This window comes from Ambystoma mexicanum, chromosome 2p (genome assembly GCF_040938575.1).
Source record: "Ambystoma mexicanum isolate Mex_15411 chromosome 2p, UKY_AmexF1_1, whole genome shotgun sequence".
NCBI classification, from domain to species: Eukaryota; Metazoa; Chordata; class Amphibia; order Caudata; family Ambystomatidae; genus Ambystoma; species Ambystoma mexicanum.
The window spans coordinates 31,958,004-31,978,491 of record NC_090923.1 but is presented as its reverse complement, the minus strand read 5'-3'; positions in this window follow the sequence as shown (position 1 = coordinate 31,978,491).

Here is a 20,488-nt window from a genome sequence, read left to right as displayed (position 1 = left end):
TTTATTTATATGCCTGGAGGAACAATTCGCATTTGATCACACAAGTACATACAAAAGATAAGAAATCCGATTGGACAGGAAGCAGTGAGCTTCTTCCAAAGGATAGAGTTTGAGGCGCATTCTGACAGGTTGTGGAGAGGAGTAAATGGAACAGTGACCGGGGACAATACATAAATGGATATGCATAGATTAGGAATACAACATAGTGTTTGGGAAATACCTCTCTGTGTGCATGGATCACACCCACACAGCAGTCCCGACCAACTAGGACACCATTGAATACATGACAAAGGTAATCGAGAAAATGTGTTCCATGAAAGGAACTCAGAACTCTAGCTCCTTCGTGAATAGCAAGATGGCTTCAAGGCGGGATGCAGATCCCAGCCCGCAACCACCCAGGTGTTTCTCAAACCTCCTCACATCCTGCCTTCTGTTTCTACTTGGAGCATACAGAACCCTTCATGGGTATTGTTTGATAAATCGGTCTGTCTTAACTCACCCAACTAAAGTTATTTCACTGAATTTCAAGAGTTGTGTTACGCTGTTACTGATCTAGGGTCATGTATAAAACAGGTTAGTCATCCAGGAATGTGTGTGGCACCAACCACAGAAACTTTTCTACTATTTGGGAAGCAGTATCATTTTTGTATAACAAAGAGAGAAGAGAAGCACACATTCAAAACATCAAATACTGGTAACTCCCATCTTCTCCCCTATTTATTCCTACACAGTTCAAATTGCATAGTTGTACATATACTGTAACACCACATAAAACCCACTATACACCTAAAGCATAAATTGCCAAGATTTACACAAAACGCGAAAACATTTGCCTCCGTAATATACGCCACACAAGGCCTAAGTAAAAATCTACAATGGACCCAACTGTGTGGTTATGTAAACAGACTGACATGTTTCAGTCCCCTAACGTAAGTGCTTGGACATTCTTCAGGGGCTAAAAAGCCACATATTCTGGAATGATAAACCGTGGTTGAAATGGTCTCCACAGCATAGCAACTACACCATACACTTATTCAAGCTTAAACACTAAAAAACAAAAAGGGAAAAGTGAGCCACTGAGGTTTTTTCTAAGAAAAACCAATGTCATTAATAACCATTATCACAGATTGCACCCAAAAAGGGGAGCAATCTGATAGAAGCCAAATAGTGCACCATCAAACAACCAAGTTTGATCACAGATACCTGCTTCCTGTGCTCGGTATATTCGTTAATGCTTAAATGCTCTCATGCTCCTCTTATGTAAGACTGATGTCAGTTCACACATAGCATCTGAAGTGCAAATAAATAAATAAGATTGCCCACGTCACACACATCTAGCGAGAGCCAACCAGTCTTACTAAATGTTACCTAAAATGTCAAACAAAGCTATTGAAGCATGGAAAACACTACCTGCCTTCTTAGGTATGGTAGTTGGGTGGCTCCTACTTGCTTCATCCACACATAAAGGACGCAGACCTTTACCTGTAAAACCATAAAGGAGACCACTCTCCTTAGGGAACCCTATATCGTACTCATTCCAGGCAGAACAACCACCACCAGCTCCATACTGCGTGATTAGTCAAAACTTAGCCTATGGAAAGATAAATTTGTTGGTAAACGCCACCCCACATATCAAGAGTAACACAGAAAGTATTTTTCCAAATCTCCACTCTCACGACAGACCGGGGACATATCACACCCTGCGGAATTGTCCACACGTCCCAAGAATGCATAAACCTTGGAACACAGTTCACCCAGTGCACTGATATCTCCTCATATCACCACTGTGCATGGCATTCCTCCACAATGTCTCACTTAATTCCAAATGATCTTGCACAATATTCATTTCCCAAAGGAATGCCGTGTGATTTCTCCACTTACCAGTTCCTCGCTCCCCAGCTTCAAAAACCAACATTTGTATTGCTCGCTGAAGCAGCAAAATAAAAATGACTCACAGTGTTGGTCCCAAACTGGTTTCAAATAGCCGGCATCAGCGTGGTTCATTAGTCGACATAAACAACAGACTACAGTTCCCAAAAACATCGGTGCACTGGCCCACAGACCTTCTAACCAAATAAGAGCACATTTCCAGACGTTCCATTATGGTCGGCAAACCTCAACTACCCATCTACAACTCTGGAGACCACGGCCACCCCGTCAGATGGAAATACATAATTAAATTAAATACAAGCCGTAGTGAAAGGCTCATGAATGATTTGTTTGTCCGGGCACGGTGCATAAGTCACCTCAAAGTAAATTGTTACACACATGGAAAACATAACGATTAATGAAGAAATAATACATCATTGTACATCGAACATGTATGGAGTAAGTGTACCATGAATTGACATGAATTAACAGACTCTCACATTACAAATAAGGTAGGATATTGCTTGGACATAATTACATGTGCTAGTTTTCCTTAACATTAAAAAAAACTTAACAGGCAAGTGCTCTACCAGTAAAGATATAAATTGAAAATGACCCGCAAAATACCATTATATGACTTATTTGATGAAAAACCTGCATCATCCCGTTATGACATCTCCCTTAAACACGATTGTTTCTATGTGTACAAAGTTGGTTGCTATCTGATATGCACATCCAGTACAAAACAGAACAAAACACCCCAAGGATCAGGAAAATATTATTTATTTATTTTGTCAGGGGCATCATTGTGTCAAATGGACGTGGTGCCATTCTAGTCCCTCATTCAGTCCTGCTGGTTCTGCTAATCATTCTATGTTCCAAGATGAACAAAACTTTGATTGATGGCTTCCCAATTGGGGCCCTTGATTTTTTGGAGAATGACCCATTGGATATTACCATGGATATGTCCCTTTTCTTTGAAATTTTTAACAAAGGGGCCTGAGCGATGTTATTCTTTATACAACTGCGGTGCTCAATAAGTCTGGTTTTGCATTTCCTGCTAGTTTTCCCAAAGTACCGTAGACCACACAGGCAAATGATCACATAGACCACATGTTTGCTATTTCAGTTGGTCTGATCTTTGTTGACCCATTTATCCTGTAGACCAATGACCAATTCACTTGTTTTCGTAGTGAACTGGCACATGACACATTGGCCACACAGGAAATGCCCAGCAATGGGTGTCACTCCACACAGTGTGATTTCTATAGCCATCTTTAAAGGCTTATCAGTGATGTCCGGTGGCATAACACAAGATCTGGGGCCCCCCCTGCGAGCCATGCTGAGGGACCCCCCAAACTCATCAACAAATCACGGGCCGCGCCACACACTGGGCCGGCCTAGATTACCACACTTGTGCAATACCCCCGAACATGCTGCTGAAGGAGTATGCCGCACACTGCACTAGGAGAAAGATATGAATATGTGTTTAATGCAATATAAGGCAAACTTTCTGATAAAAATTGGCTAAAAAGCCACAGTGTGTGCTATTGTTTTGTAGGGTAACACCAATCCAATACATGCAAGTCACCAACAGCGCACATGAACATTAATGCTTTGCTATTAAAAATGCCAATGCTCAATTAAAACATGTCCAACTGGCTGCACAATGTAGACCAGTGTACACACGTAATAAAATTACAATAAAGCATGCCAGGCCACATTTAGACATACCTAGACTGGTTGCACCAAAATGCCAGTCGAAGCAATGAGACTCATCAAGAAGAGAGTACATATTCAAGCCTGCGTCTCTGCGACCCCTAACAACATGGCCAAACTCTTTAAAATCTGCAAGGAACTGGACAATCCTGTTGCAGTCTCTACCTCTCCTGTTCCCTTAACAGGCCCTCTGTATGGCTTTGGCCTCTCGCTTCTCTGCTAAAACTCAGGACATCCTGTCCACTATCTCCTCTTCCTCTCCCTCTTCCTCTCTCAGCCACCCTTTGGCCATCTCTCCCTCTCCTCCTCCTTTGTCCTCTTTCTCTCGAACACTGGATTAGGTTTCTAGACAAGTCCCATCTATGGAAGTGTAGTCGAAACAGGTGCTCGCCTGCTCCTCCAGAACCATCAAGGACCATATTGACACCCTTGCTCCAGCCTTAGCCGGTTTTTGTAATCATTAGTTTGCCACTGGAACTCCCCCTCTCCCATACTCTTGGAAAAGCTGACCATCTCCCAGCTTACTCTCCACACTGAATCTGTTGGTTGTCTCCATGACCATCAGCCTGGCTTAAGAGATGCCAGAGGCATGGAAACTGCTCTACTGAACACCTGTGAAGATCTGATCTCTAACCTTGATTTCAGCATTCCTTCTGTCCTGATCCTCCTTGAACTTTCCTCTTCTTTCGACACGGTCAACCACGACATCCTGATCAATTGACTCTGAGAACCTGGGCATCATGAATCAGGCACTGTAGTGGCTGACCTCCTTCCCCTACGACCACCCCTCCCAGGTCCAATTTGATCCCTTTCACTCTGCCACCTCTCTACCCGTGGCGTTCCACAGGGCTCTATCCTCTCACCCTGGTTTTTCAACCTCTACTTGGCCCCTTTGGCCCACCTGATCTCTACCTTCTTCTCTAACTTTCAGAGTTATGCGGATGACACTCAGCTGTCCTTCAGGCTGCCCTCAGCCTACTCTCCTCTCTTGCTCATTCCTGGTGTCATCTTCAACTCCACTCTCTCTTTCTCTCTTCACATCTCGGATGTCGCCAAGAAGTCCCACTACCAGCTGCACCTCCTCAAAGGGACTCTTCCTTTTCTCACTTTCCCCCAGAAGCTCACTGTCTGCAGAGCCCTGGTTCTCTCTAGGCTGGACTACTGCAACAGCCACTTTCCCAATCTGCATTCCTCTACTCTCCGCCCTCTGCAACTAAGACTTATTATTGGCCTCAAGCCCACGACGCTACCTCTCCAGCCATGAAATCTCTCCACTGGCTCTTGTTGGCTGTAAGGATCAAGTTCAAGACCCTTTGCATTGTGCACAAGGCTTTCTATGGCTAGGATCCGCACTACATCCAATGCTCTCTTCCAAGGTACCTTCATTCTCAATCCCTAAGGGTTAGATGCTTCTCTAGGCAGAGAGGGGGGGAGATCTCTCTCCTCTGCAGGCGCCTCCCTCTGGAATGGCCTCCCCGCCCCTCCCAAACTTGAGCCGGACCACCTGAAGTTCCGGAAGCAGATCAAAATGTTCCTCTTCTCCTCTGCTTTCTCTCTCTCTCCCTCCCCCTCCCCTGCTGACCCACCTGACCTACCTGCCTGCTGTACCAACTGGTTGCTTGGCTACCCTCAGTCTCACTGAGTCCAGGCTCTTTCTTAATCAGTCACGCTTGCACTGCTCCGGGCCTACCACAAAGTTAGGGGCTGTAGCTGTAAACCGACAGTCCCTTGTTCTCCTTGCACTACCCAGAGCCGCGCTGCCCTGGCTGCACTTACTCGGAGCATTGCTGCCCTGTTTTCCCCTCCCCTCTCCCTTGCACTCCCCCACCCCCCTTTTACCCTTGCACTTCTCGTTCTCACACTTGCACGATCTGAATGAAACAAGGCTTAGTAAGATAATTTGTCATGTCCTCCCTGTTTTCCTTCCCTTGTCGGGTCGCTCCTAAAAACACTTGTGTACAGGCGCATCATATATGACTTATCATATCATGTAATTTTATCACAGATGCCCAGAAAGATATACAGTGCTGCAGTAAGAAATGGCTAGACTGGCAGAACCCAAATGCCAGTCCAGCCAGGTAATTACACTTAGAAGGACTTCTTTATCAGAAATGCCTAGTTAAAAAAAGTCATACCAAACTGAGGAATGACTAGACTGGCTGCACCAAATTGCCTCTCTAGCCACTATTACCACATATCATGTCTGTTTAGAATGGACGTGGACGACCATTATGATGTATTGCGCAATCCCACCCCCCGCCCCCACACATCGCCTCTCCCTCGCATCCCATACCCCTACTCCAAAATCAGCTCATTGGCCCAGAATTACCTCCATGTCCCTCTTCCTTGTCCCATTGCTTACGTATGAGGCTCCGTGCCGCATGCGTAAGTACTGGTATGAGGAAGAGTGAGACTAGGAGTAATGAAGATTACAGGTAGCTAAGGCAGGCATTACCTTCATGTACCTCTACCTCATCCCAGTACTTGTGTATGAAGCATGCTGCCTCATATACAAGTACTGCCTCATTCACAAGTACTGGGATGAGGAAGAAAAGGGCTAGGAGTAATGAAGATTACCAATAAGTAATCAAGGCATTAAACACAAGTAGTGGTGCAACACCATTGAGCTGACTGGGCTTCAGCACTCCCGCCTCCCCCTCACTGAAATTGTGATCTATGTTCACTTGACCTGGCTGACCTACAGAGCAGTTGCTGGACAGAAAAGGACACAGATGTTAAACTGCACCTGGGTTTCACTGTTAACAAGGGCCCGGCCCAGCAATTCTAATGTACAGCATTTCACTGTTAGTACCTGCTTTCAAATGTCAAATTATTTTAGGCAATTGAAATTGTGATATGTGGGTTTAGTACTTGCATGCCAAGGGAGTGATTGGAAGGGTAGAGAGGGAACAGGAGACCAGTCATCCTCACAGCAGTCCATAAATGGGTGCTTTCAGACTCAAAGGAGAGAGTTAACTGCTTGTATCATTGACGTGGCACTAGAATAGTCTCATTAAAATGTGTAAAGCAGTTAGATGCCCCCATACAAATAAGTTTGCTCCTCCCCACCACACGTGAAGTTAGCGCCTCTTCCAACATTTGAAGGGTGAGCCCCCTGAAATGTAGGTTTTGTTGCGCCCCTGAACACAAGAACACACACCATATATACACAAACACACCCAGTCATCTATATATTTGAGTGTGCACTCTTTCACCATACAGGCAGACCCAGGCAGCCACCCATAGATGTAAGTGCGCACCCTTTCACCATACAGGCACACCCAGGCAGCCACCCGTACATTTAAGTGTGCAACCTTTCACCATACAGGCACACACACCGAGGCACCCACCCATACATTTGAGAGTGCACCTGTTCACCATACAGACACACCCAGGAAGCCACCCATATATTTAAGTGTGCATCCTTTCACCGTGCACACACACCCAGCCACCCATACATTTGTGTGACCCTTTCACCATACACTCACACAGGCAGCCACCTATACATTTAAGTGTGCACCCTTTCACCATATGCTCACACAGACAGTCACCCATACATTTAAGTGTGCACCCTTTCACCACACAGGCACACGCGCATACCCAGCCACCCATACATTTGTGCGCGCTCTTTCGCCATACACTCACACACGCACACTTCATGGGGTTGAAGGGAGCCATAATACTTCAAAAATAAATTGTTTCCTTTTGAAGTCACTCTGACTTCATAAAGAAATTATTTCCGTTAAGGACTGAACCATAACGGAAATTATTTAATTATAAAAGCAGAGTGACTTCAAAAATAAACTATTTATTTTTGAAGTCATAGGGCTTCCCCCACCCCATCACATGGAGGCCTCCATCCTAGGGCCTTCATGTCAAGGGGTGGGGATAGTGACGTACTTCAAAAAGAAAGTTTATTTTTGTATTCACTCTGCCATCCTAAAGAAATAATTTCTTTACAGAAATAATTTCTTTATAAATACAGAGTGAATTCAAAAAGAAACAATAAAAATTTTTTTTAAAAAAGGATTTTTTTTCCTTTTTCTTTTTTACTCCAAGTGGGGCCCCCTCCCAGGACATGTGGTTGCGGCAGCCCCCCGCACCGCGGGAGCTGCGGGGGCCCCTGTTGCGCCAGTGGTGATGTTATTTCGAATAATCGTATTCCTGATATTCTGTCTATTCTTGAAAGCACCCAAACGCAGGGGGTCTTTCTTGGTAAAAACCTTTTTACAATTCCTAGTAAGGACAGATTTTATTTTATACGAGAGATCTGAAAAGGTGTTAACAAACACAGGTCCTGTTTCCCTTTTAGCCTTGGAAGGAGCTTCCTCCAGCAACGCCTCCCGGTTATTGTTGTAAGCTCTCTCGGCTGAATCTTTCACTAGACAACTGGAGTAACCTCTAGCTACTAGCTTCTCGAATAGAATACTGGCACTATCCTCATAGTGCACTTTTTGGTATTGTCCAATTTGTTCAAATTTATTTGAACGTGTGGTAGATTTGGCCAAATTCGGCTAGTATCATGTGTTCGATGAAATTCGAACAAATTGGGTAATCAACGCCCGAACGTGGAAAGCGGGGGTGGCCCCTGATCCCCATGTTTGGTAGTGATTGCTTTGGAGGGTGGCAGGGGTGTCGCCCGCTTCCTGAGGACTGGAGGCGGGGGTGGGGAAAAAAGAAGAGAAAAGCAGACCCTGCGGTGTTAGATCTGACCTGCGTAAGGGGGACAGAACCGATGTCATAGGGTCAGAAGGAAGCAAGTGGGGGTATGAGGGTTATATGGGGTTTGCAGGGGGGCAAGGTTTTGCCAGATTTGGCCATGGAAAAATTGTACTCGCTATGAAATTGACCACGGACAATTCTGCCACAAACAATTCTGCCACAGTAAAATCACGTCTGTCCTACTTTTTTACTGCTGTTAGGTTTTATCCTCAGGGACTGTCCAAAGGGTAAGTTTGTCTTAATATGTTTGGCATGATGACTAGAAAAATGTAAGCAGGCACTTCGATCAGTGGGTTTGCTGAAAGGTCTAACCCACATTTTACCCTCTTGATGGAAATGGTAATATTCAAAAAGTTAATTTAATCTCTGCTTATCTCCTTGGTAAAATTCAAAAACCTATTTTGAGAATTAAGCCGAGCAACAAACCCGCAGGCATCTGTGTCAGAGCCTTCTCATATGATGAATATGGCATTGATATATCTTAGCCATTGTTTGAGATGACATTTGAAAGGATTGTTGTCTTCGTACAAAATTGGCTTTTCAAAAAATTTCACATAAAGGTTGGCTAAATTGGGCGCCATGTTTGCGCCCATGGCAGTACCCTCTACTTGTTGGTAGAATTGGCCCACGAAATTGAAAGAGATTTTTAGTCCACGCATATTCGGTACACCACATAATAAATTCATTGCTTACCAGATGATCATCCGCTCTTCTCATCAAAGTCTCTTCCACTACTTCTAGGGTCGCCCTTTGTGCTATGACGGTATAGAGAGACGGTATGTCAAGGCGTATTAACAGATGAGTATTGGGATTGAAACCTAACATTCGATTTTGTTCATGGCATCCTTTGTATCCCTTAGATAAATTTTCATCAACATTACAAACGGTCTCAAATAGAAATCAGCAAAATTGGATGCAAGTTCAAAAATAGAATTCACTCCCGATACAATAGGATGGTAATCACTGAATTTGAAGAGTTTTGTTATGCTATTACTTATCTAGGACCCACTAAAGGCCTTGCCCCACTGGTCGTGGCCTATGGCCGGAGCCCATATCACCCTCACTAGTAAGTAACAAGGTCCGACTGGCTATGACCTTCTGCCATGGCCACTCTATACATTCCGATAGTTAGGATAGAAGACTCTGGTCCATATCCCTTACTATTAAATTACCTGATCCCGCTCGCCTTGGCTCTCTGCCTCCGGCCGTGCCCACTGTTCACATTGCAGTAATGGGAATGAAAGACTGTGCCCTGTGGCATAGTAAAAGGTTGTGGCCCAGCGGATAAATGGGCATTTTAGACCTTAACCAGTGAATATGTTACACATGACGCTGCCCTTGACATATAACAGAGTGAGGCTGAACCCTACTAAAGCTGGCATATAAGGAAGGAATTCACTGGCATAAGGTCACATTACTTGGACTTTTGTGGTTGCACTTGGCATGTGATGGCATTGTCAAGTCATTTTCTAGATCTGCAATCAGAGAAAGGAAATCAGTTCATTGTTTGCAACTCATACCCATCGCATCACTGATATGGGCCATAGCATCACCTATATGGGCCCTAGCCTCACTGATATGGGTCATAGCATCACCTATATGGGCCGTAGCATCACTGATATGGGCCATAGCATCACTGATATGGGCCATAGCATCGCCTATATGGGCCATAGCATCACTAATATGGGCGATAGCATCACAGATATGGGCCAGAGCATCACCTATATGGGCCATAGCATCACAGATATGGGCCATAGCATCAGCTATATGGGCCATAGCATCACCGATATGGGTCATAGCATCACCTATATGGGCCATAACATCACCTATATAGGCCATAGCGTCACAGATATGGGCCAGAGCATCACCGATATGGGCCATAGCATCACAGATATGGGCCAGAGCATCACCTATATGGGCCATAGGATCACAGATATGGGCCATAGCATCACTGATATGGGCCATAGCATCCATGATATGGGCCATAGCATCACCTATATGGGCCATAGCATCACAGATATGGGCCAGAGCGTCACCTATACGGGCCATAGAATCACAGATATGGGCCATAGCATCACTGATATGGGCCATAGCATCCATGATATGGGCCATAGCATCCCTGATATGGGCCATAGCATCACTGATATGGGCCATAGCATCACCTATATGGGCCATAGGATCACGGATATGGGCCATAGCATCACTGATATGGGCCATAGCATCCATGATATGGGCCATAGCATCCATGATATGGGCCATAGCATCCCTGATATGGGCCATAGCATCACCTATATGGGCCATAGCATCACTGATATGGGCCATAGCATCACCTATAAGGGCCATAACATCACCGATATGGGCCATAGCATCACCGATATGGGCCATAGCATCACTGATATGGGCCATAGCATCACCTATATGGGCCATAGCATCATTGATATGGGCCATTGCATCACTGATATGTGCCATTGCATCACTGATATGGGCCATAGCATCACTGATATGGGCCATAGCATCCATGATATGAGCCATAGCATCACCTATATGGGCCATAGCATCACAGATATGGGCCAGAGCATCACCTATATGGGCCAGAGCATCACCTATATGGGCCATAGGATCACCGATATGGGCCATAGCATCACTGATATGGGCCATAGCATCACCTATATGGGCCATAGCATCACCGATATGGGCCATAGCATCACCGATATCGGCCATAGCATCACCGATATGGGCCATAGCATCCATGATATGGGCCATAGCATCCCTGATATGGGCCATAGCATCACCTATATGGGCCATAGCATCACTGATATGGGCCATAGCATCACCTAAAAGGGCCATAGCATCACCGATATGGGCCATAGCATCACCGATATGGGCCATAGCATCACTGATATGGGCCATAGCATCACCTATATGGGCCATAGCATCATTGATATGTGCCATTGCATCACTGATATGGGCCATAGCATCACTGATATGTGCCATTGTATCACTGATATGGGCCATAGCATCACCGATATGGGCCATAGAATCACCGATATGGGCCATAGCATCACTGATATGGGCCATAGCATCACCTATATGGGCCATAGCATCATTGATATGGGCCATTGCATCACTGATATGTGCCATTGCATCACTGATATGGGCCATAGCATCACTGATATGGGCCATAGCATCCATGATATGAGCCATAGCATCACCTATATGGGCCATAGCATCACTGATATGGGCCAGAGCATCACCTATATGGGCCATAGGATCACCAATATGGGCCATAGCATCACTGATATGGGCCATAGCATCCATGATATGGGCCATAGCATCACCTATATGGGCCATAGCATAACCGATATGGGCCATAGCATAACTGATATGGGCCATAGCATCACTGATATGGGCCATAGCATCGCCTATATGGGCCATAGCATCACTAATATGTGCCATAGCATCACCTATATGGGCCATAGCACCACCTATATGGGTCATAGCATCACCGATATGGGCCATAGAATCACTGATATGGGCCATAGCATCACCTATATGGGCCATAGCACCACCTATATGGGTCATAGCATCACCGATATGGGCCATAGCATCACCTATATGGGCCATAGCATCACCTATATAGGCCATAGGATCACAAACATGGACCATAGCATCACCGATATAGGCCAGAGCATCACCGATATGGGCGATAGCATCATAGATATGGGCCAGAGCATCACCTATATGGGCCATAGGATCACAGATATGGGCCATAGCATCACTGATATGGGCCATAGCATCCATGATATGGGCCATAGCATCACCTATATGGGCCATAGCATCACAGATATGGGCCAGAGCATCACCTATATGGGCCATAGGATCACAGATATGGGCCATAGCATCACTGATATGGGCCATAGCATCCATGATATGGGCCATAGCATCCCTGATATGGGCCATAGCATCACTGATATGGGCCATAGCATCACCTATATGGGCCATAGGATCACGGATATGGGCCATAGCATCGCTGATATGGGCCATAGCATCCATGATATGGGCCATAGCATCCATGATATGGGCCATAGCATCCCTGATATGGGCCATAGCATCACCTATATGGGCCATAGCATCACTGATATGGGCCATAGCATCACCTATAAGGGCCATAGCATCACCGATATGGGCCATAGTGAAAGCAAGCGTCCCCAAACAGCACGATCCTCCCCGCAATGAGAGACAATGAAGGACTCTCCCAAAATGGGAATAAGGCCAAGACAGAGTGCGGGTGAGCGTAAATGGGAGTTTATCAATCAGAATAGGGCATGCAAAGAACTCTGCAAAACTCCGAGAGCGCTCTGTCTGACAATAGCAAAGACAGGCGTATATATTTACAAAAAACGTCATAAGAACCTACATACTATAGGGGGCACAAGTTCAAGGGGATTGGGTGGCGACGACTAACTATAGGTGCTGCTGTGATGTGGTTGGCTTTGGCTGGAAGACGTCACTGGTCAGCCTCGTGGGTTGGGCTGGGCCTGGCAGGGTGGCGGAGTTCATCCGGGCGGTGTTGTCGTGCCATCGCGGCCAATGTCAGAGATGAATGTCCTTTCCTGACTTATTTGCCCTAGGCCATGCACACCGCAGTCATTCACTCGTTTCACTATTATCTTCTTTAGTAAATCTTCCAATAGGTTATACTACAGGTTAATGCAACACAGGAGGAATGCACCTTGTGAGGGGTCTGGAGGCTATACGTCAGGACATAGTTACCCGTGTCCTGTTGACCGGGGCCATAGGTCGAGGGGCTAAGCTTCAGGGCCTGGGACGGGCGGTACAGGTCTTTCTGCCTTGTTAGAAGTTGTTATGGATGTTCTGCTGTGTGTTGTCAAAGTGTTGGGTGTCCTGATTGCACAGGGCCATAAGTCTGAGATGGTCCGGTGGGTTGTGAGGTTTACGAGGGGGCGCGTGTGTTCAGGCAGAGGTTTACTGCTGTGCTGTAAATAATGCAGGTGGCGGGTGGCGGCCTTGGGTGCTACAGAGGGGATTACAAGTCTTTGAAGCGGCTCCATTCTGGTTGGGGGAGGTAAAGCAGCGCGGCGCGGTCTCTGCTCTCATGCCTTTGGCAGCCTTCGCAGGGTGGGAGGGGGAATGGCCTTGCACGTATTTCACAAAGGTATCTCCCTCGTGTGTTGCTGAGTTAGGTAAAAACATCAAACATTTGAACATTCTATAATACTTATTCAAATCATTTTAAAACATGCATTTCAACTTTGCTGGATGTGTCTCGATTATACCCAGTCTGAACACCGTATTCGTACACTATGTTTTAACAACTACAGTATTTAATTATATGCATATACAGTTGCAGTAAGTGAGGTAGTAATCGGGTTGGTGGAGTACATAGGAAATAACTCGCCACTGTACGTGACGGTGGTGGCACATAAGGGGCTTAGACATACACACGTAACAAGTGCATTTCTTGCGCATCCTTCACATGAGTTCCACAGTATGGTTACATTCGTTTTCTCGTATACTCTAGCAGCATTAGTTCAGTTATGGCGCGAGCCCATGGGGTGTAAGTTTCTCAGTAATACCCGTAACAAATAGATTCCTGGTGCGTTCCTTTATTATTAGCATCCAACTGCAATGGTGTGGGCTCACCATCGCTTATATCATGGGAGCATGATTTCTGAAAAATTATACATTTTACAGGCTTTTGTAATATAAAAGGATTTTGTGGAAGAAAGCATCCTTTGCGAGTAGTCTCAACATTAATATATAAAGATTGTCTGTCATCCAATGACTATTTTACTGTTCTTTTCATTGCCTAGGCCTGCTGGCCGGGTCATGCTGGGAGCGATGATACACTGCGGGAGGTGAACTGTTACAATGTTAGTGTATCACACTAGCTCATGTCCGTCTTATTCGTGGGAACGTGCTCGCAGCGGATCTGCCAGGGTGCTGCGGCAACAAGGATGACTGAAGCCCTCCAAGGGTGGGGGGCCGCGCTACAGTGCGCTGAGCTCACACCGCCTTTATCAGACAGAATGGTTTCTAGGCCTAGCTAAATTTTAATACATGTGGGCAATTAATACGTGTGGGCGATGTCTCCAGTGGGTGAACCCTCCACCACCTGGGCCCGGGTGGCATGAGGGGACGCCCAAAAGAGCCATAGCCCTCACCTGGGGAGAAAGCGCAGGCGAGGGGGGTCTTCTTGGACCAGTCCTCCCCTACAATAGCATCACTGATATGGGCCATAGCATCACTGATATGGGCCATAGCATCACCTATATGGGCCATAGCATCATTGATATGTGCCATTGCATCACTGATATGGGCCATAGCATCACTGATATGTGCCATTGCATCACCGATATGGGCCATAGCATCACCGATATGGGCCATAGCATCACCGATATGGGCCATAGCATCACTGATATGGGCCATAGCATCACCTATATGGGCCATAGCATCATTGATATGGGCCATTGCATCACTGATATGTGCCATTGCATCACTGATATGGGCCATAGCATCACCTATATGGGCCATTGCATCACTGATATGTGCCCTTGCATCACTGATATGGGCGATAGCATCACAGATATGGGCCAGAGCATCACCTATATGGGCCAGAGCATCACCTATATGGGCCATAGGATCACCGATATGGGCCATAGCATCACTGATATGGGCCATAGCATCCATGATATGGGCCATAGCATCACCTATATGGGCCATAGCATAACTGATATGGGCCATAGCATCACTAATATGGGCCATAGCATCAGCTATATGGGCCATAGCACCACCTATATGGGTCATAGCATCACCGATATGGGCCATAGCATCACCTTTATGGGGCATAGCACCACCTATATGGGTCATAGCATCACCGATATGGGCCATAGCATCACCTATATGGGCCATGGCATCACCTATATAGGCCATAGGATCACAGACATGGACCATAGCATCACCGATATAGGCCACAGCATCACCAATATGGTCCATAGCATCACCGATATGGGCAATAGCATCACTGATATGGGCCATAGCATCACCGATATGGGCCATAGCATCACTGATATGGGCCATAGCATCACCTATATGGGCCATAGCATCACTGATATGGGCCATAGCATCACCTATATGGGCCATAGCATCACTAATATGGGCCATAGCATCACCTATATGGGTCATAGCATCATCGATATGGGCCATAGCATCACCTATATCGGCCATAGCATCACCGATATGGGCCATAGCATCACTGATATGGGCCATAGCATCACCGATATGGGCCATAGCATCACCGATATGGGTCATAGCATCACCGTTATGGGCCATAGCATCACTAATATGGGCCATAGCATCACCGATATGGGTCATAGCATCACCGATATGGGCCATAGCATCACAGATATGGGCCATAGCATCACAGATATGGGCCATAGCATCACCTATATGGGCCATAGCATCACTGATGTGGGCCATAGCATCACCTATAAGGGCCATAGCATCACCGATATGGGCCATAGCATCACCGATATGGGCCATAGCATCACCGATATGGGCCATAGCATCACTGATATGGGCCATAGCATCACCTATATGGGCCATAGCATCATTGATATGTGCCATTGCATCACTGTTATGGGCCATAGCATCACTGATATGTGCCATTGCATCCATGATATGGGCCATAGCATCCATGATATGGGCCATAGCATCCCTGATATGGGCCATAGCATCACCTATATGGGCCATAGCATCACTGATATGGGCCATAGCATCACCTATAAGGGCCATAGCATCACCGATATGGGCCATAGCATCACCGATATGGGCCATAGCATCACCGATATGGGCCATAGCATCACCTATATGGGCCATAGCATCATTGATATGTGCCATTGCATCACTGATATGGGCCATAGCATCACTGATATGTGCCATTGCATCACCGATATGGGCCATAGCATCACCGATATGGGCCATAGCATCACTGATATGGGCCATAGCATCACCTATATGGGCCATAGCATCATTGATATGGGCCATTGCATCACTGATATGTGCCATTGCATCACTGATATGGGCCATAGCATCACCTATATGGGCCATTGCATCACTGATATGTGCCATTGCATCACTGATATGGGCGATAGCATCACAGATATGGGCCAGAGCATCACCTATATGGGCCAGAGCATCACCTATATGGGCCATAGGATCACCGATATGGGCCATAGCATCACTGATATGGGCCATAGCATCCATGATATGGGCCATAGCATCACCTATATGGGCCATAGCATAACTGATATGGGCCATAGCATCACTGATATGGGCCATAGCATCACTGATATGGGCCATAGCATCACCTATATGGGCCATAGCACCACCAATATGGGTCATAGCATCACCGAAATGGGCCATAGCATCACTGATATGGGCCATAATATCACCTATATGGGCCATAGCACCACCTATATGGGTCATAGCATCACCAATATGGGCCATAGCATCACCTATATGGGCCATAGCATCACCTATATAGGCCATAGGATCACAGACATGGACCATAGCATCACCGATATAGGCCACAGCATCACCAATATGGTCCATAGCATCACCGATATGGGCAATAGCATCACTGATATGGGCCATAGCATCACCGATATGGGCCATAGCATCACTGATATGGGCCATAGCATCACCTATATGAGCCATAGCATCACCAATATGGGCCATAGCATCACCTATATGGGCCATAGCATCACTAATATGGGCCAAAGCATCACCTATATGGGTCATAGCATCACCGATAGGGGCCATAGCATCACCGATATGGGCCATAGCATCACCGATATGGGCCATAGCATCACCGATATGGGCCATAGCATCACCGATATGGGTCATAGCATCACCGTTATGGGCCATAGCATCACCGATATGGGTCATAGCATCACCGATATGGGCCATAGCATCACAGATATGGGCCATAGCATCACAGATATGGGCCATAGCATCACCGATATGGGCCATAGCATCACCGTTATGGGCCATAGCATCACTAATATGGGCCATAGCATCACCTATATGGGCCATAGCATCACCGATATGGGCCATAGCATCACCGATATGGGCCATAGCATCACTGATATGGGCCATAGCATCACCTATATGGGCCATAGCATCATTGATATGTGCCATTGCATCACTGATATGGGCCATAGCATCACTGATATGTGCCATTGCATCACTGATATGGGCCATAGCATCACCGATATGGGCCATAGCATCACCGTTATGGGCCATAGCATCACTGATATGGGCCATAGCATCACCTATAAGGGCCATAGCATCACCGATATGGGCCATAGCATCACCGATATGGGCCATAGCATCACTGATATGGGCCATAGCATCACCTATATGGGCCATAGCATCATTGATATGTGCCATTGCATCACTGATATGGGCCATAGCATCACTGATATGTGCCATTGCATCACTGATATGGGCCATAGCATCACCGATATGGGCCATAGCATCACCGATATGGGCCATAGCATCACTGATATGGGCCATAGCATCACCTATATGGGCCATAGCATCATTGATATGGGCCATTGCATCACTGATATGTGCCATTGCATCACTGATATGGGCCATAGCATCACTGATATGGGCCATAGCATCCATGATATGAGCCATAGCATCACCTATATGGGCCATAGCATCACCTATATGGGCCAGAGCATCACCTATATGGGCCATAGGATCACCGATATGGGCCATAGCATCACTGATATGGGCCATAGCATCACCTATATGGGCCATAGCATCACTGATATGGTCCATAGCATCACCTATAAGGGCCATAGCATCACCGATATGGGCCATAGCATCACTGATATGGGCCATAGCATCCATGATATGGGCCATAGCATCCCTGATATGGGCCATAGCATCACCTATATGGGCCATAGCATCACTGATATGGGCCATAGCATCACCTATAAGGGCCATAGCATCACCGATATGGGCCATAGCATCACCGATATGGGCCATAGCATCACTGATTTGGGCCATAGCATCACCTATATGGGCCATAGCATCACTGATATGTGCCATTGCATCACTGATATGGGCCATAGCATCACCGATATGGGCCATAGCATCACCGATATGGGCCATAGCATAATTGATATGGGCCATTGCATCACTGATATGTGCCATTGCATCACTGATATGGGCCATAGCATCACTGATATGGGCCATAGCATCCATGATATGAGCCATAGCATCACCTATATGGGCCATAGCATCACAGATATGGGCCAGAGCATCACCTATATGGACCAGAGCATCACCTATATGGGCCATAGGATCACCGATATGGGCCATAGCATCACTGATATGGGCCATAGCATCCATGATATGGGCCATAGCATCACCTATATGGGCCATAGCATAACTGATATGGGCCATAGCATCACTGATATGGGCCATAGCATCGCCTATATGGGCCATAGCATCACTAATATGGGCCATAGCATCACCTATATGGGCCATAGCACCACCTATATGGGTCATAGCATCACCGATATGGGCCATAGCATCACTGATAAGGGCCATAGCATCACCTATATGGGCCATAGCACCACCTATATGGGTCATAGCATCACCGATATGGGCCATAGCATCACCTATATGGGCCATAGCATCACCTATATAGGCCATAGGATCACAGACATGGACCATAGCATCACCGATATGGGCGATAGCATCACAGATATGGGCAAGAGCATCACCTATATGGGCCATAGGATCACAGATATGGGCCATAGCATCACTGATATGGGCCATAGCATCCATGATATGGGCCATAGCATCACCTATATGGGCCATAGCATCACAGATATGGGCCAGAGCATCACCTATATGGGCCATAGGATCACAGATATGGGCCATAGCATCACTGATATGGGCCATAGCATCACTGATATGGGCCATAGCATCCCTGATATGGGCCATAGCATCACTGATATGGGCCATAGCATCACCTATATGGGCCATAGGATCACGGATATGGGCCATAGCATCCATGATATGGGTCATAGCATCCATGATATGGGCCATAGCATCCCTGATATGGGCCATAGCATCACCTATATGGGCCATAGCATCACTGATATGGGCCATAGCATCACCTATAAGGGCCATAGCATCACCGATATGGGCCATAGGATCACCAATATGGGCCATAGCATCATTGATATGGGCCATTGCATCACTGATATGTGCCATTGCATCACTGATATGGGCCATAGCATCACTGATATGGGCCATAGCATCCATGATATGAGCCATTGCATCACTGATATGGGCCATAGCATCACCTATATGGGCCATTGCATCACTGATATGAGCCATTGCATCACCTATATGGGCCATAGCACCACCTATATGGGTCATAGCATCACCGATATGGGCCATAGCATCACCTATATGGGCCATAGCATCACCTATATAGGCCATAGGATCACAGACATGGACCATAGCATCACCGATATAGGCCACAGCATCACCAATATGGTCCATAGCATCACCGATATGGGCAATAGCATCACTGATATGGGCCATAGCATCACCGATATGGGCCATAGCATCACTGATATGGGCCATAGCATCACCTATATGGGCCATAGCATCACTGATATGGGCCATAGCATCACCTATATGGGCCATAGCATCACCAATATGGGCCATAGCATCACCTATATGGGTCATAGCATCACCGATATGGGCCATAGCATCACCTATATGGGCCATAGCATCACCGATATGGGCCATAGCATCACTGATATGGGCCATAGCATCACTGATATGGGCCATAGCATCACCGATATGGGCCATAGCATCACCGTTATGGGCCATAGCATCACTAATATGGGCCATAGCATCACCGATATGGGTCATAGCATCACCGATATGGGCCATAGCATCACAGATATGGGCCATAGCATCACCGATATGGGCCATAGCATCACCGTTATGGGCCATAGCATCACTAATATGGGCCATAGCATCACCTATATGGGTCATAGCATCACCGATATGGGCCATATCATCACCTATATGGGCCATAGCATCACCTATATAG